This window comes from Rattus norvegicus, chromosome 3 (genome assembly GCF_036323735.1).
Source record: "Rattus norvegicus strain BN/NHsdMcwi chromosome 3, GRCr8, whole genome shotgun sequence".
In the NCBI taxonomy this organism is placed as follows: Eukaryota; Metazoa; Chordata; class Mammalia; order Rodentia; family Muridae; genus Rattus; species Rattus norvegicus.
In genome coordinates this window covers 77,249,818-77,272,537 of record NC_086021.1, presented here as the reverse complement: position 1 = coordinate 77,272,537, position 22,720 = coordinate 77,249,818, and the positions used below count along the sequence as shown (strand labels likewise).

Genomic DNA, 22,720 nt, shown 5'->3' with positions numbered 1-22,720 from the left:
TGTTACCTGGAGGAATCTCATTGAGTCTGGTATTTGGGAGTAAATAGAGAGGAAGGAAGGCCTTTTTATCACATTCAGTGCTGTGATTTGTTTCTTCAGATTTAAACCACAATACAAAAATCAAAATACGGCCTTGTCTAGGGGATGGAGATGTGGCAGGTAGATCACTTGCCTGGCGTGTACAAGGCTGGTCTTCGGTATAGAAAACAAGAAGCCCCCGTCCCAACATCTCTTGATTGTGCCTTAGTATCTAAGGTCAGGACAGCACCATCAGGCCATGCACACAGCCCCAGCCAGAGGCTCTGCAGATACCAGCTGAAGTAGACATCCCAAATGTACACAGACCAGAGCACTGCGATACGCTTGTCCTGCTAGCATTAGGGTAAAAGATGGTTCCGTTCAGTCCTTGACATTCTAGAAGAGCGTCCAGGATGAGTCAGGTAACAGATGCTTTTTAAAAATGTTTCAGGCTAAAACAGCACTAGTGACTTTTCCTGGGGGTGACTCACAGAGGAGTGAGTCTGGCCCACTTGCGGCAAGAGTCAGGAGAGTCAGATGCTCCTGAAAATTTTAAATTGCTTCTTGTCTGTCTGTCTGCCTGCCTGCCTTCTGTCTGTCTGTCGTCTGTCTGTCATCTGTCAGTTTTCGAGTTCAGGTCTCATAGACCGACTGGGAACATCTAAGCAGCTCAAGCTGGCTTTGAACTCATGATCTTCCTGCTCCTACCTCCCCCATGCTAGGTTATAGGTATGAGACACATACCTGCCTACTGATCATCCCATTCTTGAGCAATGAGAAGGGAAGCATGGATTCTATTCTATAGAAGTGCATATTCTATTCTATATGTTATTCCATGTGTTGTATATCAAAGCCACTACCATTCAGGGTCAACCAGTCTTGTCTGTACTGAGGGCAACAAAACTGGCATTAGCTAGCCTGGACCAGTGGTTTTCCTGGCTTGTATCATCTAGGCCCGTCTGAAGCATGGGACACACAACCAGCAGCATCAGAAGAGGGAAAGAGATTTTTATCAGGGAAGGTTTAAAACAGACTGAACCAGCTGGTTAAGTTCTCCCTAAGAAAAAAAGTAGCTTCTGAGTTAGTTATGTACCCTTGGGCCTTCTTAGCCATTTGTCTGGTCCCAGCTCTTCGTGAAATACTCCTTGTACATTTCTGCCTCCCCATCTAGCACCAAGTATCTCTCAGGACCTGCTACGGGTGCTCCTGCCTGTGACAACTTGAAGAACCCAAAGGAGAAGTGAGCACGGATGCTAAGCTGGGACCCATTTAATCAGATCACAAATCTCTTACCAAACCGCACCCATTAAACAATAGTTTAATATACACAGTCCTTATAGGTGTGGCTGGCTGTAGTGGTTAGAATGAGAATTGCTCCCGTAGGCTTCTATAAATACTCGGTCTCCAGTTGGTGGAAGGTTTAGGGGGTGTGCTTGCTGGAGGAGGTGTCACTGGGTGCAGGGCTCACACCATCTCAGTGAGCTCTCTGCCCCTGCTTGTGCATCAGAAGTAACTCTTAGCTATTGCTTCAGCAGCATGCTTGCCTACCTACTGCCCAGCTCCCAGCATGACTGTCATAGACTTACACTCTGAACTGTAAGCCCCAATAAATTCTTCCTTCTGTAAGGTGCCCTGGTTATGATCCCTCTTCACAGCAAGAGAAAAGTAACTGGTTAAAAAGACACGGGTTAACCAATGTCCATATTTGATAATTCAGACTGGTCATTTAAGCACCACAGAGAAGGACAATTTATTTGTTTTTTTTTCTAATAGTTTTTATTTATTAAAAAATTCTAGCAGGGCACAATGCCATACATTTTAATTCCAGCACTCAAGAGGAAGAGGCAAGGGAATATCTGTAAGTTTTGAAACCATCCTGGTCTACATATCAAGCTCTAGACAGGCCAAGGCTAGTGCTACCATGTCTAAAAAAGAAAATAAAAATCTATGGCATAATTTGGTGGTAGAATACATGTTACCATATATAGGTCCTGAGTTTAACCATACACGCGCGCGCGCACACACACACACACACACACACACACACACCCCTCTTGTATCTCCAATAAAGGAAGAGAAAATTTCACACTGTGATGGAATGCTAGTACCAGAGTAAGTAGAAAATGAACAAATGTATAAAGTATCTGCTTTCAGGCATTAGGTAACAGGCAACACTGGACTGTGGGCCAAGCAAGAAGAGACATACAAGGGGGATTCACAGAACAGCCTTGTTGTATTGTTCATACACTTTGTGAAACTTGGGTAAAGAGGAAGCATGGCAGACTCATTGGGCTGGCAGTGGCAGTTTGCAGGGAAGTGATTCACAGAATAAGCTGTGGAAGGAGTGAACTGAGGGCAGGGTCTTATTGAATCGTTAGCTGCACATGCACAGGCTACAGAGGTCTGGCAGAACACAGCTTTGGAGATGAGCTCTACAGGATTCTGTAGGTCAAATATTCTCACAGATACAGGAGCTCTGAACAGCTAAAGAAGACAGGGCTTCCAACCACCTTGGGCATTCAACTCGAACTGCCAAAACAGTATGCCAGCCCACACCATAGACTTTCCTAGACAAGGCTTAAAAATATGCCTTATAGAATCAAGCTGATCAGTCAGTAAATTAGTTGCCTATGAGAGTATAAGCTGGCCTTCTTTTTAAAAAAGAAAGAAATTCTAACCTCTCAATTACTATAACATCCAAAATGTCTAACACTCCATCATAAAATACTATAAGTCTTGACAAATGGGAAAATGGAAACAGATCTAGAGATGTTGAAAGTACCAAGAAAGAACAATAGAATGGCCACGATAAATGTGTTCAAGAATTTAAAGGAAAAGGTTGACATAGTAAATGAACAAACAGGGAACAGCAGTAAGATTTTCAAGGTTTTTTTTTTTGTTTTTCTTTTTGTTTTGTTTGTTTGTTTTTTTAACACAAATGAGAATTCTAAAGCTGAAAAATACAAAAGGAAAGGGAAAAAACAACCAGACCATATGAAATTAAGAGCAGATTGGTCACTGTAGAGAAAACCATCAGTGAACAAAGAGGCCAGCAATAAAAGTTATCTAAGTAAAACACAGAGAGGACAAAGATTAAAAACAAATAAGCAGAGACTCAGTGGCCTGTGAGACAAAACCAAGAGAGTTTAATATACCTGTGATAGAAGCTACAGATGTGAAAAAGGGGGAGGAAGAAGGAAAAATATTTAAGAAATGGTGGCTGACTTTTTTATAATTAAAAATGCAGTAAATAGTACAAGGGTCTAAACTATCGGAGTAACAGTTTTGCTCTATAAAAGATGACCACAAATGCTTTGCCATTTCTATCAAGAAGTAGAACTTCAGGGCTGGAGAGAAGGCTCAACAGCTAAGAGTCCTGACTGCTCTTTCAGAGGAACCAGGTTCAATTCCCAACTCCCACATGGTGGCCCACAACTGTCTCTAACTCCAGCTTCAGGGCCTCATAGCAAACCAGGCATACACATGGTGCACAGACATACATAAAGAAAAGACACAGCCGTACACATAAAATAAAAATAAATGTTTAAACAAAGGTTTCGGTTTGGGGGTGTTTGTGAGCTTCTTTTCCCTCTTTCTGAACATACGCTGGCCCTGCAGACAACAGAATGAGTCAGTCCTTCAGCTTTAATTCTCTCAAGCTCTACTGTTCCAGCAAGCGGCTTAAGTTACCTGATTCATAACTCTAGCAAAGTGATATGGGGCTAAGGTTGGTCTAGGATCTTAACCAGCTTTAGAAAAGCCCATGTTTACAAGTAGTTATGTATTGGGTTGATAAGTAAAATTGAATCAGAAAGATAGGTCCACCATTCTGCAGCCATTTGATGCTTCAGAATCAAAATGTATTAACCACCCTCACCGAATCATCCCTGTGCCTTCCACATGCAATGCTGATTCAAAATGCACATAAAATGTTTTGTTTATGATACAGCTGGTCTATACATTAAAGAATATTTAATATAGTGACCTATCATTTGAAAGATATTAATAACCTAAAGATACTATAATGCACAGTAAGACAAAGTAAAATGATGCTTTCTTTCATGATTTTTCCATAATCCAGTTTCAAAATCACAGATGCCAGGGGATGCTGGTGCCCTGAATTCCTTCTGTTTGGAAAAAGCTTTTGGTACCCCTGCCTGTGAGAAATGACAAGGGCAGTTCTCGGCAACAGGCACCTCCAGCATGCCTCACTGCACAAAACAAAAGCCCCAGGAAACAGGGTGTGTGCCAAGGACATATGGCAGGGTGGTGATCCGTTATGAGTGAAGATCCTGCCCAACAGTGTTTCCTTTCACTGTTAGTCACTGTGGGTTTCAGAGAAACCAGGATTAACAGTCCAGATCAGGTTAGCTAGGATGTAGAAAACTGATTTAATTAAAAAAAAAAAAAAGACATCAGCCTTGTGCCTAGTGCATTCGATTTCAGATGAAGTTCAAATCCTTGCATCCAAAAAATGACAGCAGAGCTGGAGGGATGGCTCTGAGAGTCTGCTGCACTTCCAGAGGACTTAAACCTGGTTCCCAGCAACCGTGTCAGATGGCTCACATCCACTGTAACTCCAGCCTGGGCAGTCTATAATGCCTCTCGCCTCTGTGAGCACCTGCATGTATCCACCAGAGCATGCCTATGAGCATACACAACAACATAATTTTAAATTTAGTCTTTTTTAAAATAATAGCCACCAGCAATTATGGCGACCAAAGCAAAGAAGTGCCTGGAGATGGCGGTCCTGAGAAGTCTGTGTTCAGACAAAGTTTGCTGCAGTCACTAATTGCAGGAAAGCATCGTGACTACCCGTTCTGCCAAGCAGAGCTCTGGTTGAGCTCTGGAACAGAATTCCTAGTTCCACCCATGAGGGTGAGCAAGACAGAGGCCCACACCTGCTCCAGTCCACAGGCTCCAGGCAAACAACGCAAGGATTGCCTTTGTCCCACAACTTCGCAGAGATGACTGGCATTAGGATTTCGAACCTCCATTTCTAGACCCTAATTCAACAAGACTGCTGCAGGTCCTCCCGAAGCAGGATGTAGAGTAAGTTCTTTGAGCTTTACAAGGAATCGGACCTCAAGTCTGCCCTATGCTGATTTCTGCTCCGTTGGGGAAGCCAGTGAGTTTCTCTAAATCACAGTAACACAAGGCTAAGAGCTGTCCTGTGTCCGTGCAAAGGTACACAGAGGTCTGCATAGACCCCTGAAGGTTCAGAGGGAAGGCTTCTTCTCGTTCCCAGTTCTCTCAGCACCAATACTGGCGTTCTAAGTAGTCGGGGAGAGTGGGTAGAAATTGTGTAAGTACTAAGAGAGGATGAAAGGTGTCTGGCTAGCAAGATGGTGAGTGGGGTGTGAAGGAAAGAATGGAGGCCGGATGTTAGAGGATGACCAGCAGCCACAGTGATTGGACATTCTACACCTCAAGCAATTAGACTAAAAAATAAAAGTGGGCTAGGACCCCAGTGCCAGTAAACCAGAGTTTTTTTTACTGGCCCTAGAGGGAGGGGAGAGAGCTGAGTTTTTTGTTTTGTTTTGTTTTGTTTTGTTTTGTTTACAACAGAAAAAAAATTCAGAGCCATCATTTTAGAAAATCTGACTTCCTGCAGAAGGGAACCGGGAGGGAAGAGGGTTAAATACCCAGATTGATTGAAGCTGGGCTTTCAGAGCACTGGGTGTCATCCTTCTTCCTAACACGCAGCCCTCACATCTGTACACTTACAAAGCACACTCAGGTGCCAAGACACACAAACCTCTTCCCTTTCTCTCCAGTGTCTGCTTGGCCGTAATGTAACAGAAAGTCTGATCTGGAGACGGTCATGACCTATGTCTATAGTCCCTGCGAAATTATTAATAATGCTCTCATTTGCTCTCAAAAGTGTCCTGGTTTAGACAATAAATTATGCATGCAGCTTACTTAACAAGAGTCCTGTTCCTGCCTCCCTGGGGGCGCCTCCGGCATCAGGAACCTGCTACCTACAACTTACAGCCTCTGCCTCACCCTGACGGTGCCTTCGGTTTCTCTGCCTCACCACATCGCTGGGTGACCCACATCGTTCTGACTTTGCAGTTTCTGCTGCCTCTTTCCCCAGCTCCAGGTCGGTGAGACAGAGCAGAATTTGAATCCTAGCTCCTGGGATGTAGGGACTGGGATATGTGGAAGTCCAGAAAAGACTCTGGAACCTGGGGTCGGGGAAATGGAAGACAAAGGCTCTCCTGTGGGTGCTGATAACAAGCAAGATTCTGGATTTCTTCTTCTCATCTGCAAGAGTCAGGAGGGTGTGAACAAGATGAAAGGGTGCGTGAATTTGGGAAAACAAAAACGGTGGCCTTGACTTCACGAAAGCCATACTAATTACTGTCTCTGATTAAACATCGTGTGAATCATTTGTTTCTAATTACAGGGCTGCCCCGAGAACACACATGTAAATCACACAAGGTACTGAAGTGTTCTTAGTGTGCTGTTACTTAATTATAATTGTAAACGCCTTGTGCATTCATGATTATGGTCTGCTATGCCTGGTCCTTTGAATCCAACACTGACCCTGATTCCTCCTGTTACTAACAAATGGAGTCATCCACTCAGAGGTCCAGATCTTTCAGATACTAATGAAGTTACGGAAGGAAACACCAAGGCCATAGAAATGCTCTCTGCCTTTGTAAGAGTGCAGAAAGGTGTAACACTACGTTACCAGGTTCGCTGAGGAAAAGGAAAACCAACCAGGCAGCTCATGTGGAACTTAATGCATTAGGGGTGAGGGTTGGGGTGTGGGTGTGGAGGGCTCACAGTTCCTGAGGAATTGGAGTCCATAAAGGCAGGGAAGGCATGACTAAGAGAAAGCATAGTGGGCAGGAGCAGGAAGCTGGCTGGTCACATTTTCATTCACACAGGAATCTGAACAGAAGTGGGGCAAGGCTATAAACCCTGAAAGGTGGTGGTGGACTTCATTTAGCAAGGCTGTACCCTGCTGTGGATTGCCCTGGTGCTGTTTGTATTTTGCAAATGAAGGCTAGAGCCTGCGATTGGGCAGTGGAAGGGAAAGGTGGGACTGGAGGTATTAGAGAGAGGGGAGAGGAAGGAGAAGAGCAGGACGAATTGGGAGGAGACAGAGAAGATGGAGGAAGACAAAGGAAGAGGAGGTGGGAGGAAGATGGAGCTGAACTACGTGGCCTGGAGAAACTGCAAGTAACAAGGGACCTCCTAGCTGGGGAATAGAACAGTGTATGGTGGATCTGCCCGATCTAGGCACGCAGCTTATAAATATTACAACTGAGTTGTGTGTTCTTTGCACAGGCATGTTGGGGTTGGAGATTTACCACAACAATACCTCTTCAAGCAGTGGTTCTTAACCTGTGGGTCACCTTTGGGGGGTTAAATGACCCCTCCACAGGAGTCACCTAAGATCTCTGGAAAATATATTTAATTATGATCCATAATGGTAGCAAAATTACAATTATGACGTAGCAAGAAAAATGGTTTTATGGTTAAGGGATCACACTCATATTAAAGGGTTGCAGTATTAGGAAGGTTGAGAACCACCGTTTTAAAGGTTCCACAACACCCACAAAGAAAAGCATCAGCTGGGGATCAAGTTTAAATACCTGAGCCCATGCGAAGCCCCAACAGGAGAGGAGACCTCCCTACTGGAGAGGCGGCAGCCCCACCTCATACCAGGGCTACAGCTACTCAACCCCACCCACTATGTAGGGCAAGGCACTGACAGGAGTGCCTGTGTCTGGGATGGGAGTGTGTTAGAATTGAGGGGGTGGAACTACTGCCTTCTCTGTGGACCACCATGGTTTCCTTTGTGCTGACATCCCAGGAGGGGACTAGAGGGCCAAACTGGTCACAGTTTACCAGCTGTCCAAGTTAGTCTCTGCTGACACCTCTCTAAGAACCATGGCCAACCCATATTCTCTGCCAGGGTTGTCTATCAGCCACTCTTGCTCACTCTGGGATGCACACATTTATTCTCGGTATCAACCCTACTCAATTAGGCCAGGCAGACTTAGGCCTCACCTTCTCATGAAGTAGCCACCAAGGGCCCACAAGGATGGCTGCCTGCCACGGTCAGTCCACATGGTCCTAACTTGGGCTTAGTTTCCTGAATTAGATATTTCAGCAGGTATCCTGCAAGATGGTTTTAAATAAACTCTATTAATTATTAATATGACCCAGACAGCCCTCTAATAATCAAGTAAACACCATACGTATTCTTTATTTAGTTTTGTGCAACTATGGGGGGGCCCTAAATCTAATTCTCTAATGGCCAGTTCCTCAACTGTGCTCCCCAAATATTTGCTGTTTAAGTCTTCCCAGGTTATTTCTGCTCCAGTAGACTGCCTGGAGGATGGGGGTGCATTTTATTAGGATACATGCTGCTGGCCCTTTATGTCTAATGGAGACTTCCTCTTTTCTCTCTTCTTCCTCCTCGTCCTGGTCCCTACCTGTGACCCCCCCAGCCTCATAACTCAAACTCCACCTCTCTCTCTATTCTCCCCAGTAACTGGCTGTAGCCATTTTTATCTAACCAATACTTTTAAGTTTAGTAGCAAGGTTTACACAACAATGGCTGGTATATGTGGGAATTCACTTGTCTGTGAGTGTCTTGTCACTCACAGATCTTGGAGTACAGAATTTAGCATTTGAATACACAGCAGCACCAGGCAGTACCAGACTAACCTCCGACAACACCCCACACTTCCTGGCATCTCCAACTTCCCAGCCCCTTCATTAATTCTTTAGCCTTTACGCTGCTGGCTTCAAGTATCTTCCCACAATTGCTTTCTTTGGCTTATGACATAACACTTGGCCTTCCAGGCCTTCCTCTGTATTTTGCATGTATACAAAACGAGTATCGCGTGGATACCACCAAGGTCTCTTGCCAGCTCAAAAACTATCTGACTTCTTGGGTCACCACTACAGTGACATGAGTGCTTGGGCAGCTAAATATGGTGAAAACAATCATGAGGTCACAGCTTCCTGAGGGAGGGGCGCTCTAGGGACAAGGTGCCTGACAGTGAGTGCCCTCCCCTCCCCTTCCCTCCCCTCCCCTCCTCCCTTCTCTTCTCTTCTCTTCTCTTCTCTTCTCTTCTCTTCTCTTCTCTGGAGGGTTTCTTTCATAGCCTTGCCCAAGGCAAAGCTCGTAGCTTAGTAGTTGATAATCCATTCAGCCTCCATGTCTTTCCCTTAGCCCCACATCTACACTGGCTTTTCTGACTGTGACCTACTAACTTTCCCCCATGTAAACAGCCTGATTTTATTTATATTCTTAGTCCAGTTTCATGTGTAGAGATGGCGAGAACTGGCCTCCTGGGTGCTTTAGAAGTAGTAATATCAATGAAAGCAGTGTATGGGATGGTGGACTGTGTACCTGTCTTCAAGGTGTCTTAGAAAAGATTCTCTGTCCACTCAGTTCACGACACACACACTGCCCAGCTCCTCAGTCCACAGACTACCTGGCCTACTCTCATGGATCACCCAGCCCCTCTCCCCAGCCTTTTACTCCATTCAGTCCCTTCCCTTAGATCCTCACAGTCCACTCCACCAACTCTCCACACAGCCTCTCTCTCCTGCTCCTCATCCACACAGCCAATGACCTGCTCCCCTGGCGATCATCCTCTATCTCTGCACCCATGCATCTCTGCCCCTGGGCGCCTTGATTCACACAGCCTTTTCCTAGGCTCGTTGTCCACAAAGTCCCAGCCAGCTGCCACCCCACACAATCTAATACCCCTGACTCCCTCTCCACGCAGCCCTTTGTCCCCAGCTCCAGGTCAGGTACCCTGAGCCCTTGACCCACCCTGCCTGCCCCGATGCATCTTTAATCAAAGAAAGAAATCCAAGAATAATCACCAGTGCTTTCAGGAAAAGCTGGGTACTGAGTAGACACAGGAATCGCCCACTTGCTCCACTGGCATTGTGGATGAGAACAGTTAGCACAGAGAGAACTCAAAGTGTCGTTGGTATCCTTATTGGTTTTGGTTTGGTTTCACAGTGCTAAAGATTGAACTCGGGGCCTCATGCCTCCTAGGGCAAGCCCTCAACCACTGAACCATTCCCTCTGCCCCCCCACATATTCAGTAGCTCGGCACAGCACCTGCCACCTGCTGGTGCTGGATCATTAGCCATGTATTAATTATACTGACCACATTGAGAATTAATGAATTGTCCATTGTTAGGGTTTTTACTTTAAAATAACCTTCTGCTGTCTTAAATATTCATTTTAATCCTGAGTTATGTTTTTTAATTAGTATTCAGGATTTAACAGGTATTATTTTCTACTAAAGGATTATTTTTCATTTTCCTAAAAAAGCCATCATCTGTAGCTTTGACTTTATATACTAACTTTACCTAGCTCATCAGTATTTGGAGTTTACTTATATCTAGAAGCCCATAAGTTAACTTTTTTAACTGGCATGCATGTTAGGCAAGCACTCTATCCCTGAGCTACAATCTAAGCCCTAACTTTCTATATAGCATTGAAAATGTACAGAGTTGGAAGGATAGCCCAGTGGATGAACACAGCTGATATCCAAGCCAGACCACCTGAGTTTGGATCCCTAGGAGCTCAGCAAAGCCAGACATGGCTGGTCAAGCATCTGTAAGGCTAGTACAAATGCCTATCCAGTACTATCCAGTACTATCTACTGGAGATGGGAGTGGGCCCGAAACAAGAAAAATTGACCCCAAAGTTCATGCCAGCCTGGCCCACATGGTGGAGAAGAGACCTTTCCTCCAGTAAGGCAACCTGAGGTTGCCCTCTGACAGCCACAGATGTGCCATGGCACACACACCCCCACATAAGAATATGCACATACACTTACAGATCACATACACACACATACACATACACTTATATATCATACACACATGTATACTTACATATCACATGCATGATCACTTACACACGCATGAACACTTACATGTCACATGTGTATACACACACATGTGTATACACACATACATGTACACTTACATATCACACACATAGTATAACTTGCACTGACAAGGGTCTGTCCTCCTAGTTGTATAAATGTACTTGGAGGAAACCATTATTTAAAAAAATCACAATGTCAGCTTCTCAAGCAAGCCCCAGGCACTTTATATCTTTCCAGTCTTCATCTAACAGCTCAGATGGATAAAACCAAAAGCTTATTTTTCTAAAGTGGCACTTTTGGTGGCTGAGGAGACAGTTCACTGGTAAAGAACTCACCACACAAGTGTGATGATTCCCATTCATTTACCAGCGCCCACATGATCCTGACACTGAGGAGACAGACAGTCAGCCAAACCAGTGAGCTCCATATTTGGAGATAACCCTACCTCAAAAGTAGAGTCCAGGGGCTGGGGATTTAGCTCAGTGGTAGAGCGCTTACCTAGGAAGCGCAAGGCCCTGGGTTCGGTCCCCAGCTCCGAAAAAAAGAACCAAAAAAAAAAAAAAAAAAAGTAGAGTCCAGGACAACTGAGAAGCACACCTAAAGTCTGCCTTTGACCTCCACAAGTTCATGCGCATACACATAACCACACATGCTCATATGCATGCGTGTACACACGCACGCACACACACACACACACACACACACACACACACACACACACGAATGGTACAGCTGCTGTCTGGATGTGGGTGTGACTCTGAAGTCTTATGCTGAAATCGTAACCTAAAATGCTAACATTCAGAGACGGGGCCTTGGGGTGGTGATCAAGTCACAAAGCCTCCCCCATCATGCAGTAAGATGTGTCCTTGCAAAGATGGCTGAAAGAGTCTGCCTGCCAAGTCCCACACCCTCGGATCCCGGCCCACAGCAGCTCTCTGCTCCCAAACCCCGTGGGAGAGAGACCTCACCGCCTGATCAGGTGGGCACTCCTGAGGCTACAGAGCGGAGGAGACCACCAACACTGCCCACCCCTGCCCACATTCCTGGCCCAAGAGGAAACTGTATAAGGCCTCTGGGTTCCCGTAGGGGAGGGCCCAGGAGCGGCAGGACCCCTGCGCCTGAGACACCGCCGGAACCTGAAGGAAACAGACCGGATAAACAGTTCTCTGCACCCAAATCCCGTGGGAGGGAGAGCTAAACCTTCAGAGAGGCAGACACGCCTGGGAAACCAGAAGAGACTGCACTCTGTGCACATCCAGACGCCAGAGGAAAACACCAAACGTCATCTGGAACCCTGGTGCACGGAGGCTCCCGGAAAGAGCGGCGCAGATCTTCCCGGTTGCTGCCGCCGCTGAGAGGACTTAGGCAGTACCCCACGAGCAAACTTGAGCCTTGGAACCACAGGTAGGACCAACTTTTCCCCTGCAAGAAACCTGCCTGGTGAACTCAAGACACAGGCCCACAGGAACAGCTGAAGACCTGTAGAGAGGAAAAACTACACGCCCGAAAGCAGAACACTCTGTCCCCATAACTGGCTGAAAGAAAACAGGAAAACAGGTCTACAGCACTCCTGACACACGGGCTTATAGGACAGTCTAGCCACGGTCAGAAATAGCAGAACAAAGTAACACTAGAGATAATCTGATGGCGAGAGGCAAGCGCAGGAACCCAAGCAACAGAAACCAAGACTACATGGAATCATCGGAGCCCAATTCTCCCACCAAAATAAACATGGAATATCCAAACACACCAGAAAAGCAAGATCTAGTTTCAAAATCGTATTTGATCATGATGCTGGAGGACTTAAAGAAAGACGTGGAGAACTCCCTTGGAGAACAAGTAGAAGCCTACAGAGAGGAATCGCAAAAATGCCTGAAAGAATTCCAGGAAAACATAAATAAACAAGTAGAAACCCATAGAGAGGAGACACAAAAATCCCTGAAAGAATTCCAGGAAAACACAATCAAACAGTTGAAGGAATTAAAAATGGAAATAGAAGCAATCAAGAAAGAACACATGGAAACAACCCTGGACATAGAAAATCAAAAGAAAAGACAAGGAGCTGTAGATACAAGCTTCACCAACAGAATACAAGAGATGGAAGAGAGAATCTCGGGAGCAGAAGATTCCATAGAAATCATTGACTCAACTGTCAAAGATAATGTAAAGCAGAAAAAGCTACTGGTCCAAAACATACAGGAAATCCAGGACTCAATGAGAAGATCAAACCTAAGGATAATAGGTATAGAAGAGAGTGAAGACTCCCAGCTCAAAGGACCAGTAAATATCTTCAACAAAATCATAGAAGAAAACTTCCCTAACCTAAAAAAAGAGATACCCATAGGCATACAAGAAGCCTACAGAACTCCAAATAGATTGGACCAGAAAAGAAACACCTCCCGTCACATAATAGTCAAAACACCAAACGCACAAAATAAAGAAAGAATATTAAAAGCAGTAAGGGAAAAAGGTCAAGTAACATATAAAGGCAGACCTATCAGAATCACACCAGACTTTTCGCCAGAAACTATGAAGGCCAGAAGATCCTGGACAGATGTCATACAGACCCTAAGAGAACACAAATGCCAGCCCAGGTTACTGTATCCTGCAAAACTCTCAATTAACATAGATGGAGAAACCAAGATATTCCATGACAAAACCAAATTTATACAATATCTTTCTACAAATCCAGCACTACAAAGGATAATAAAGGGTAAAGCCCAACATAAGGAGGCAAGCTATACCCTAGAAGAAGCAAGAAACTAATCATCTTGGCAACAAAACAAAGAGAAGAAAAGCACACAAACATAACCTCACATCCAAATATGAATATAACAGGAAGCAATAATCACTATTCCTTAATATCTCTCAACATCAATGGCCTCAACTCCCCAATAAAAAGACATAGATTAACAAACTGGATACACAATGAGGACCCTGCATTCTGCTGCCTACAGGAAACACACCTCAGAGACAAAGACAGACACTACCTCAGAGTGAAAGGCTGGAAAACAACTTTCCAAGCAAATGGTCAGAAGACGCAAGCTGGAGTAGCCATTCTAATATCAAATAAAATCAATTTTCAATTAAAAGTCATCAAAAAAGATAAGGAAGGACACTTCATATTCATCAAAGGAAAAATCCACCAAGATGAACTCTCAATCCTCATCTTCGGTTGGTTTATATACAAGTGTGCAATTTCTAGGCTTGAAAGTAAAATGATGCTATCTGGTGCTGGATAGAGGAGCCTTATTTTTTATTATGGCAGCTTGCTATTTTTGTAACATGGTGATTTGGTTGAACACAATAAAGTACAGTAGTAACTGATCTCCCCTTCTTCCTGGATGAGTGAGGAGATGATTAAATGTTGATGTCAGCATCCTTGAGCATATTCAGATGAGCTTCTGCTTCTGTTGAAAAGGATGCTGTGTTTGATTGTGGTCCGAAGCTTTGAAGCACTACTTGGCATCTCCTTCCTTGGAGGTCTCACTGTTTAAACATAACAGATTTGATAGCTTGTTGGTAAGGTGAGGTCCAGCTTGTCTCCACTAGGTCATCTTCATGTGAATCCAGTGGTTATACAGTTTTGTTTTAGGGATATTTCATTTTTTTAATAACGGTTTTAGCTGACATTCATGGAGAGAATGAATCCTTAGAACTGTGCCACTAGTGAAAGGAAATCCTGTCTAGAGTATGTTTCTTTACAAAGCTGTGTCACACCATCCTTTGGGCCCTCTGCTGGAAAAGTAGAATCAAGTCTCAAATAATGCCTTTTAAATTGTATCCTCTAGTATTATAGATGTAGGACAATACTGTATCATACCTCTGTGGATGTAAAATAGCTTGTACCTGCTTTATGATACGTAGTAGTGACCGTGCTTTATCAGAGCTGTTTTTAATGATGTTGCTCAGAATGTTTTCTTTCCAGATGATGATTGAGAAGCTAATTTTTAAAAAAATGGTGCCAGGTACCACAAGAGTAACAGAACTGTGCTGTTTTCTCTGGTTTTGTTTTTTTACTTTTTTTTTTTTAATGGAGTGTGCTGGATGTCTCTACAGTTTTGTTCAGATGACTGCAGAACCTGGAAAAGCTGTTGCTGCTGTTGATGCATAACACACTGCTATTATTGGTCTTTTTATATAAATATAAATATATATATACAGATATATAATTTGAATTTTTTGAAACTTTAGCTGTGCTGTCAACTTTGGAAAAAAGTATCCCCGTTTACTGTGTTGAGTTGGCACTGTACAGAAATTAACAGCCATATTGGTCTAGAAATGTTGAACTTAAGTTTTTTCCATTTGTACAGGGGTAACACACTGTATTAAATATGTAAGGTCTTATCTACGTGGGTTTGATTACAAAAACTAATAAAGTATTCTCTAAATTTAAAAAAAAAAAGAGTCTGCCTGCCCTTTTCACTGTGAGAGGACACAAGAAGAAGGTACCATCCATGAAACAGAAAGCAAACCCTCATCAGACAATAAACACCCTGGGCTTGTGTCTCGGATGTGTCGACCTTCAGAACTAGGGGTCGTCAATTTCCATGGAGCGTAAGTCACCCCAGTATGTGCTAACTTTTCTTAAGTCAGGACCAACTTGTAGCAGATTACATTTGCATGCCATGAAGGGGTCAACTGAGACATGCTCCTGCAGAAACCTGCTGGGGTCAGGTGACCCCAGAGGCTCTAGACCCTTGGGTATAACAAAGAAAACCAGGCAGTTCTGGCCTAGAGAACACCTTCCGATGACTTCTGAAGAACCAAAGGGGGAATTTATGTCCTACGATGTCAACATTCATTCAGTTCAACAGCTGAACGAATTGCATTGTTAACCATCTTCCTCACAATAACCCTATAAGGTGGTCATAAGGACTCCCCTATAAGGAGTCCTTCAGATGGTGAAACTGATCTGAGGTGTTGAAGAATTTCCTGCAAACCCCACAGGCACTGGAAACAACCCAGATTGAAGCCCTGTCACTTGGCACTCACTGCTATCGTAGTTTTCCTCAGGGTTGCTCAGAGGTATGTGACTTTCTCCAGGCAGATGGAGGAGTAGGGACTGCTTCCAGCATTCTCTTACTCTTGGTTCATATTTATCTTACATCTAAGCTGGGCCAAAGGGTAGGGCCAGTCAGGGCAGCACTCGGGGACTGGTCAGCCTCCTCTCTTGATCAGCAAACACACAAGAATCACACACACACCGCCACAGACACCAGCAGAATTAACCCCGTATGTATTTCATTAGTCCACCTTCATAGAAGGAATTCATCATCACATTATCCCTTACCTGAATGCCTTACTAAGATGGACCCTTGAGCCAACAGAATAGTTCAGTGAGTAAAGGCACCAAGCCTGAAAACTTGCACCAATCTGGGGCTCACATAGCAGAGGGAGAGAACTGATTCCTCAAGTTGTCTTCTGACCTCTAGATATGGACTGTGCTAAATATGTGTGTGTGTGTGTGTGTGTGTGTGTGTGTGTGTGTGTGTGTGTGTGTGTAGGTTGATAATGTCATACAGGTGAAGGCAGATACAAGATATAACAAGGCCTGTCATTGGACAAGAAGGAAGGATGGGCGGGAACAGAGTTTTAGAGGGAGAAGCAGAAAGGAGAGAGACAACATGGAGGCAGATGTGGACGATCCTCACCTGCATCTCCACACAGATACAGGTTGTTATGAATATTTCTTGAGGAATGGATTTCTATAGGTCAATTTATCTTATCTAGGTGGGCAGCTTGTATCTTTACCAATTAGTTTTGAGTTTATTGTGTGGGTGTATTGGATTGAGAATTTAACATATAAACCTGATTGATAAGTTACAGCTTATTAAGTCATGCTTTCACTGGGTAGTCGGGAGTTTATACTTTAACTACCAGGGGGCAGTTGCTGGGAGTGTGGGCAGAGTCCATGACTGGGAGCCGTGATAGGCCAGCCACTGCTGGACTTCTAGAGCCCTGGTTTTACCAGATAGCTGGAACCAGAGAGTTCGTGGCTAGCAGAGAGCCACTGGGAGAGATACTAACCAGAGATAAATTATGGTTAGTTCCACATGGCCCTCTGGTGCCAGAACTAACTGTAGGGAGCAGCATGGCTGGTGCCACCCTGAAACGGCTCGTGGACCGCCTAGGTCTGAGAGTTCTTGGGGGCGGGTGGAGCAGCTGAGATAAACGTACCCTGCAGTGTCATGTGGCCCTCCAGTGTCAGCGCTAGCGCGGGATAAAAGGTTCCGTCCTTCTTAATATTTACCAAAACAAGTGTGTACACGCACACACTCACTCACCTGCGTGTGCATATACACACAAATAAAAACACAATTTAAAACATTTAAAAGAAGAGGAGAGACAGGTCGAAATTAAAAAGCACCTGCTGCTCTTGCAGGGGACCCTGGTTTGGCTCCCGGCACTCATCCCAGATGGCTCGCATCGCATATAACTCCAGCTCCAGGGCCCTAGGACCCTCTTCCGACATCCAGGGGTCCACTCTCAAGACAGACACATAAAGCGAAAATTAAATGTTTTAACTTAATGTTTTAAGAATTTCAAACATGAGTTCTGTATTTATATCTTTACTAGCACTCCTTCTGTCTCCACCTTCTGCCAAATCTCCCACTTCCCACTCAAAGTCATGACCTCTTTGCTATTTTCCTATTACTTTTACACACACACACACACACACACACACACACACAAAACCTACCGAGTCCATTTAGTATTAATTGCACGAGCATATGTTTAGGGCTGACCACTCAGGACTAGAAAACTTAAAGTCAATATTCTGAAAAGTGTTTTTAAAAAAGATGGACTCGCTAACAACTGGGTGACAGCTGGGTAAAGGAGGTCACCATGCAAGCCTGGTGGCCTGAGTCTGATCCCCAGAACCCACACAAAGAGAAAAGAGAGAACAAAGTCTACAGAGCTGCCCTCTGACCTCCACACACGCGCCATGGCGTGTGCTTACCCCACACTCCTCGTGCACCCACAATAATGAAAAACTAAAATCACCAGGAAGGGCCCTCCATCCCAGAGCAGTATCCTTATACAGAGAGTTATTTAACTAAAAGTTGCCAGATCTTGCAAATACCAATAGAGCAACCCTCCGAATTTTAAATTTCAGATGAAGAGTAATTTTAATATAATTATATCCTTTCAATAAAAGGGATGTATGTATATACTTCTAATTTCCCACTGATCTGAAATTCATATTAATCAGTTGTCTTGCATTTTATCCGAAAACCCTGGGGAAACCTGGTTTTCTCCGTCTCTCCTTCTGTTGCTATCTAGGGCTGCTGGGTTAGTGAGGGCTCAGACAATTGCCTCAGAGCCTAACCTCTGTTCTGTACGCTCTGCCTGCTGTGTACACAGAGGAGTGAGCCAAGGCTTGTTACTGCCACTTTACTGTCCCTCAGCAACACTGGGAACCCGATGGCCCAGGCTGACTTTACCCTAAGATTAAAAGCCATCTGGTTTCAAGCTCAAAACAAGTTCATTCCCACTTTCTGTAAAACTTGGGTTTTTGTCTTAACCCATTTAATGGAATTTTACATGTTCCACACCCTGTGTTCTGACGTCCACCCTAATAAGATGTTTTGCCAAATAATTTTGAGATGTTCTGCCAGGTTCCTATGTAAACAAAGCACCCTTGAAAATACCCTAGCCTTGAAGTTTTAAAGCTAATCTAAACCCCGCTTTATCCTGTGTTTGATGCTATTTTCTCAGACACAGCTTTAGGGAGATAGCCCTGTCTTAAAAAAAAAAAAAAAAAAAAAAAAAAAACTAACCTTGCTTAATTAGACTAAACAAATTTGGGTAATGGTCTTCACTCTCTAAGTGGGGTTAACAATTGCAGGGCCCACGAGATCAAGACCCCCAACCCAAATTCTGAAGCCCTTCCCTCTGGGCTGCTGGGACTGAAATGTTGCCTCAGAAGGTACACGCCTTGAAGATGTTCCGAGGCAGGCAGATTTTCACTTAGCGCCAAATGACACTAAAAGGAGACCAGTAAGAATGTATCTGAAGAGGTCTCTATCGGTAACTCCCGGAAGGTGTTTCTTTCTGCGACATCTGGTACTGTTTCTGGTAGGATCGCACCCAGGGGACAGAGAGGTACCTGATAAGGTACTCAAGCTCCTCCAGACACCAGCAAGACTTTGCAATGCCCACCCGGGTTTTTGGCACCTGGTTCTTGGTCCCCTATGTTTTGTGGTGTGTTTTGTTTATCTTCTGGCCAGGGTCCTAGCAAGAAGTCGTTCTGCCCACTTGGTTCTTAGATACTGAGAGCCAAGATGGAAATTAGTCAAACCCATATAACGTATGAACTGAGCTGCTCGCCTCATGCTTTGTTTTGACAGGTTTCTTTCAACCATGTGAAAATTCTGTGTTCTATACCGACCAGCTTCACTTTTTTTTTTTTTGCTGACTCCATGTTCTATGTTTTCTGGTTTCTTTTTCTTTTCTTTCTTTCTTTCCTCCCCCCCCCCCGCCCGTGTCTGTCTCTTTAATAAAATCTGCTACCCTAGCTACTAAAAATGTTCGCACAACTTTGTTCTCCCTTCTTGAGTCTGCTGCTAGGTGTTGGCTGTGGCGCTCATGAAGATGAGCAGCAGAAAGCATGCAGAATGGGAGGGGGGGTCTGCAAAAGTGAGGAGGGGAAGACCTGGCAGGAAACACCAGACCAGCACCATGGCAACCTCGGTGGATTGCTATGGCTGCTTTAGCGACCATTGGAATTTCTGCCTCTGAACCTTCTGTGTCCTCAGGTTACGCCCCCTAGTCACTGGATTCAATTTTTAGATATGGATAATGCTGGAATACTGTTTTATACAATTCTGTTTATTGAAAAGCTGGGTCTGGAGTTGGGTTACGGCTCCCCCTTCTCTAGACTCAAGCATGCTTATTTAAAAGTTTAACTTACAACAGGTAAGTCACCTGGTTTTGTGACAAGAAAAAAGAAAGAGAGAGAGAGAGTGAGAAAAGAAAACAAAACAGACCATTGATTTCACCTGACTTTCTAAGACTTGATAATTAAAAATCTATAAATGTGTAATCTTAATTTACTGCAGCACACTATACAGATGACTTGGATCCAACTTGTGTTTGAAAAAATTTGGGAAACAACATTAAAAGACTATAATAATTAAAGATGTAATAAAAGCCATTAATAATTTCCGTTCCTCAATCAAGGTAACATAAGTTAGATTTTATTTACTGTGATCAATAACTGTTTGCTCTTAAAAAGAAACTAAATCACCCTACAGACTATCTCCCTCTTAGAAGGTCTGCAGGAACCAGGGACACAGGTGAGACTTGTTCTGGTTCAAATTCTCACACCATCTGGGACACCCATGGAGCCCAGCTGATGAAGGACCCATCTGCCCTAGAGATCCACCTTCCTTCTGGTCTGCTTCCCGACCCAGGCCACATCAGCCCCTGATATTCTCCCATACCCTACAGCCTGTCTGCCTCTAAATAGGTCTGCGGTTAACCAGGAACACAGTCTGCCTGTCTCCCGGGAGATCTGCCACAACCAGTGTCAGAGGAGGCCTACCTTAACCAGGGGCACAGTCCTTCCAGTTTGTACCTCCATCCACAACCAGGGCATATCCTAACCCTGGAGCCCAGAGACTGCCTGTCTCCCAAGAGGTTCACCCTAGCCAGGGATATAGGAGGCCTGCTCTAACCAGAGACACAGGAGGCACCCCTAATGAGAACCAACACTGACTGCCTCCCAGGAGACCAGCTCTAACCTGGGTCACAGAGCTCTACCTGCCTCCAATCTAGTCAGAGGCATTCAGGCCAGTTAACACCAGAGATAACCAGATGGTGAGAGGCAAGCACAGGAGCATAAGCAACAGAATCCAGTGGAATTTGGCACCATCAGAAACCAGTTCTCCCACCACAGCAAGATTGTGACCTAAAATCCCATCTCATGGTAATGATAGAGTCATTTCAGGAGAATAAAAATAACTCCCTTAAAGAAATGCAGGAAAACATAGGCAAGCAGGTAGAAGCCCCTAAAGAGGAAACAGATAAATCGCTTAAAGAAATACAGGAAAACACAATCAAGCAGGTGAAGGAATTGAAAAAAGGGCCCAAGAACTAAAAGTAGAAATAGAAACAATAAAGAAAACATAAATTGAGGTAACCCTGAGATGGACAACTTAGGAAAGAGAGCAGGAGCTACAGATGTGAGCATCACCAACAGAATACAATAGATAGAAAAGAGAATCTCAGGGGTAGAAGATACCATAGAAGATGTTTACATATCAGTCAAAGAAAATACAAAGAGTAAAAAGCTCCTAACTCAAAATATACAGGAAATTGAGGACACAATGGAAAGAACAAACCTAAGAATAATAGGAATAAAAGAAGGTGAAGATTCCCAGCTCAAAATGTCAGAAAACATTTTCAACAGAGTCATAGAAGAAAACTTCCCTATCCTAAATAGATGACCATAAATGGAAAAGAAGCCTACAGAACGCCAAATAGATTGGACCAGAAAAGAAAATCCTCTCATCACATAGTAATCAAAACACTAAATGCACAAAACAAAGAAGATGTTAAAAGCTACAGGAGAATATAGCCAAGTAAAATATGAAAGCAGACCTATCAGAATTATACCAGACTTCTCAACAGTGACTCTAAAAGCTTGGACAGATGTCAACCAGACCCTTCGAGAACACAAACGCCAGCACAGGCTACTATACCAAGCAAAACTCTCAATCATCATAGATAGAGAAACCAAGATATTCCATGACAAAACTAAGTTTAAACAATATCATTCTAATCCAGCCCTGCAGAGTATACGGGAAGTAAAACTCCACCCAAGAAAACACAAGAAATAAAACATCTTGCAAAAAAGCCAAAAGAAGATACGCGCGCGCGCGCGCGCACACACACACACACACACACACACACACACACACCTACCACCTCCAGCAACAAAGAGTCCACCTCCAGTAGATAGATAGGGTATCAAGTGGAGGGAGGGACTGTGGGTCTAACCCATAGTCAAAGTTTCTGACCCAGAACTGTTCTTGTCTTAAAGAACTGCAGGGATAAAAATAGAGAAGAGACTGAAGACAGGAGCCTAGCATAGCTGTCCTCTGAGAGGCTCTACCATCAGCTGACTGAGATAGAGGCAGATACTTAACACCCAACCATTGGACTGAAGTCGGGGACCTCTATGGTTGAATTAGGGGAGGACTGAAGAAACTGAAAGGGAGGGAAAGCCCCATAGGAAGACCAGCAGTTTCAACTCACCCAGACCCTCGGGAGCTCCCAGAGACTGAGCCACCAACCAGGCAGCACACACAACCAGGTTGGTCCAAGGCAAGCACATATGCAGCAGAGGACTGCCTGCCTGGTCCGGCCTCAGTGGGAGAAGATGTACTTAAACCTCGAGAGACCTGACGCCCCAGGGACAGGGGGAGACCTGGTGGGCAGGCAAGGGTAGGAGGAACTGTGGGAAGGGAGACTAGGAGGGGAGCAACGGCTGGAATGTAAATAAAATCATTTTAAAAAGTAGAAAAGGAAAAGAAACTTAGTAACAGGTATTCTGCTTCACCACCTTATCACGAATGTCACAGACTGAACCAAAATGTTTACCCTTACATCTCCTCAAATCCTGCATTTATTCTGCAGTAGCGTGATATATACAAAATTTCTTCTAATTTGCCAATTCTAGAGTTTACACTTTAGAGAACTAAGCCAAAAAAATAAATTCATTAAAAAGTCAAACAAACAAACAAGAGGGGAAATAAAATAAACTATCCCTTGAGAAAAAAAAAAACGAGCACAGGCCACTTCCTGAC

The 22,720-nt window shown here is 44.2% G+C and overlaps 1 protein-coding gene across 2 annotated transcripts in view; it reads right to left on the bottom strand.

The window, feature by feature from the left end:
- The window catches only part of Rapgef4 (Rap guanine nucleotide exchange factor 4), a 292,910-nt gene that overhangs the window by 237,396 nt on the left and 32,794 nt on the right, over positions 1-22,720 (bottom strand). The gene's annotated exons all lie outside the window — the stretch shown is intronic.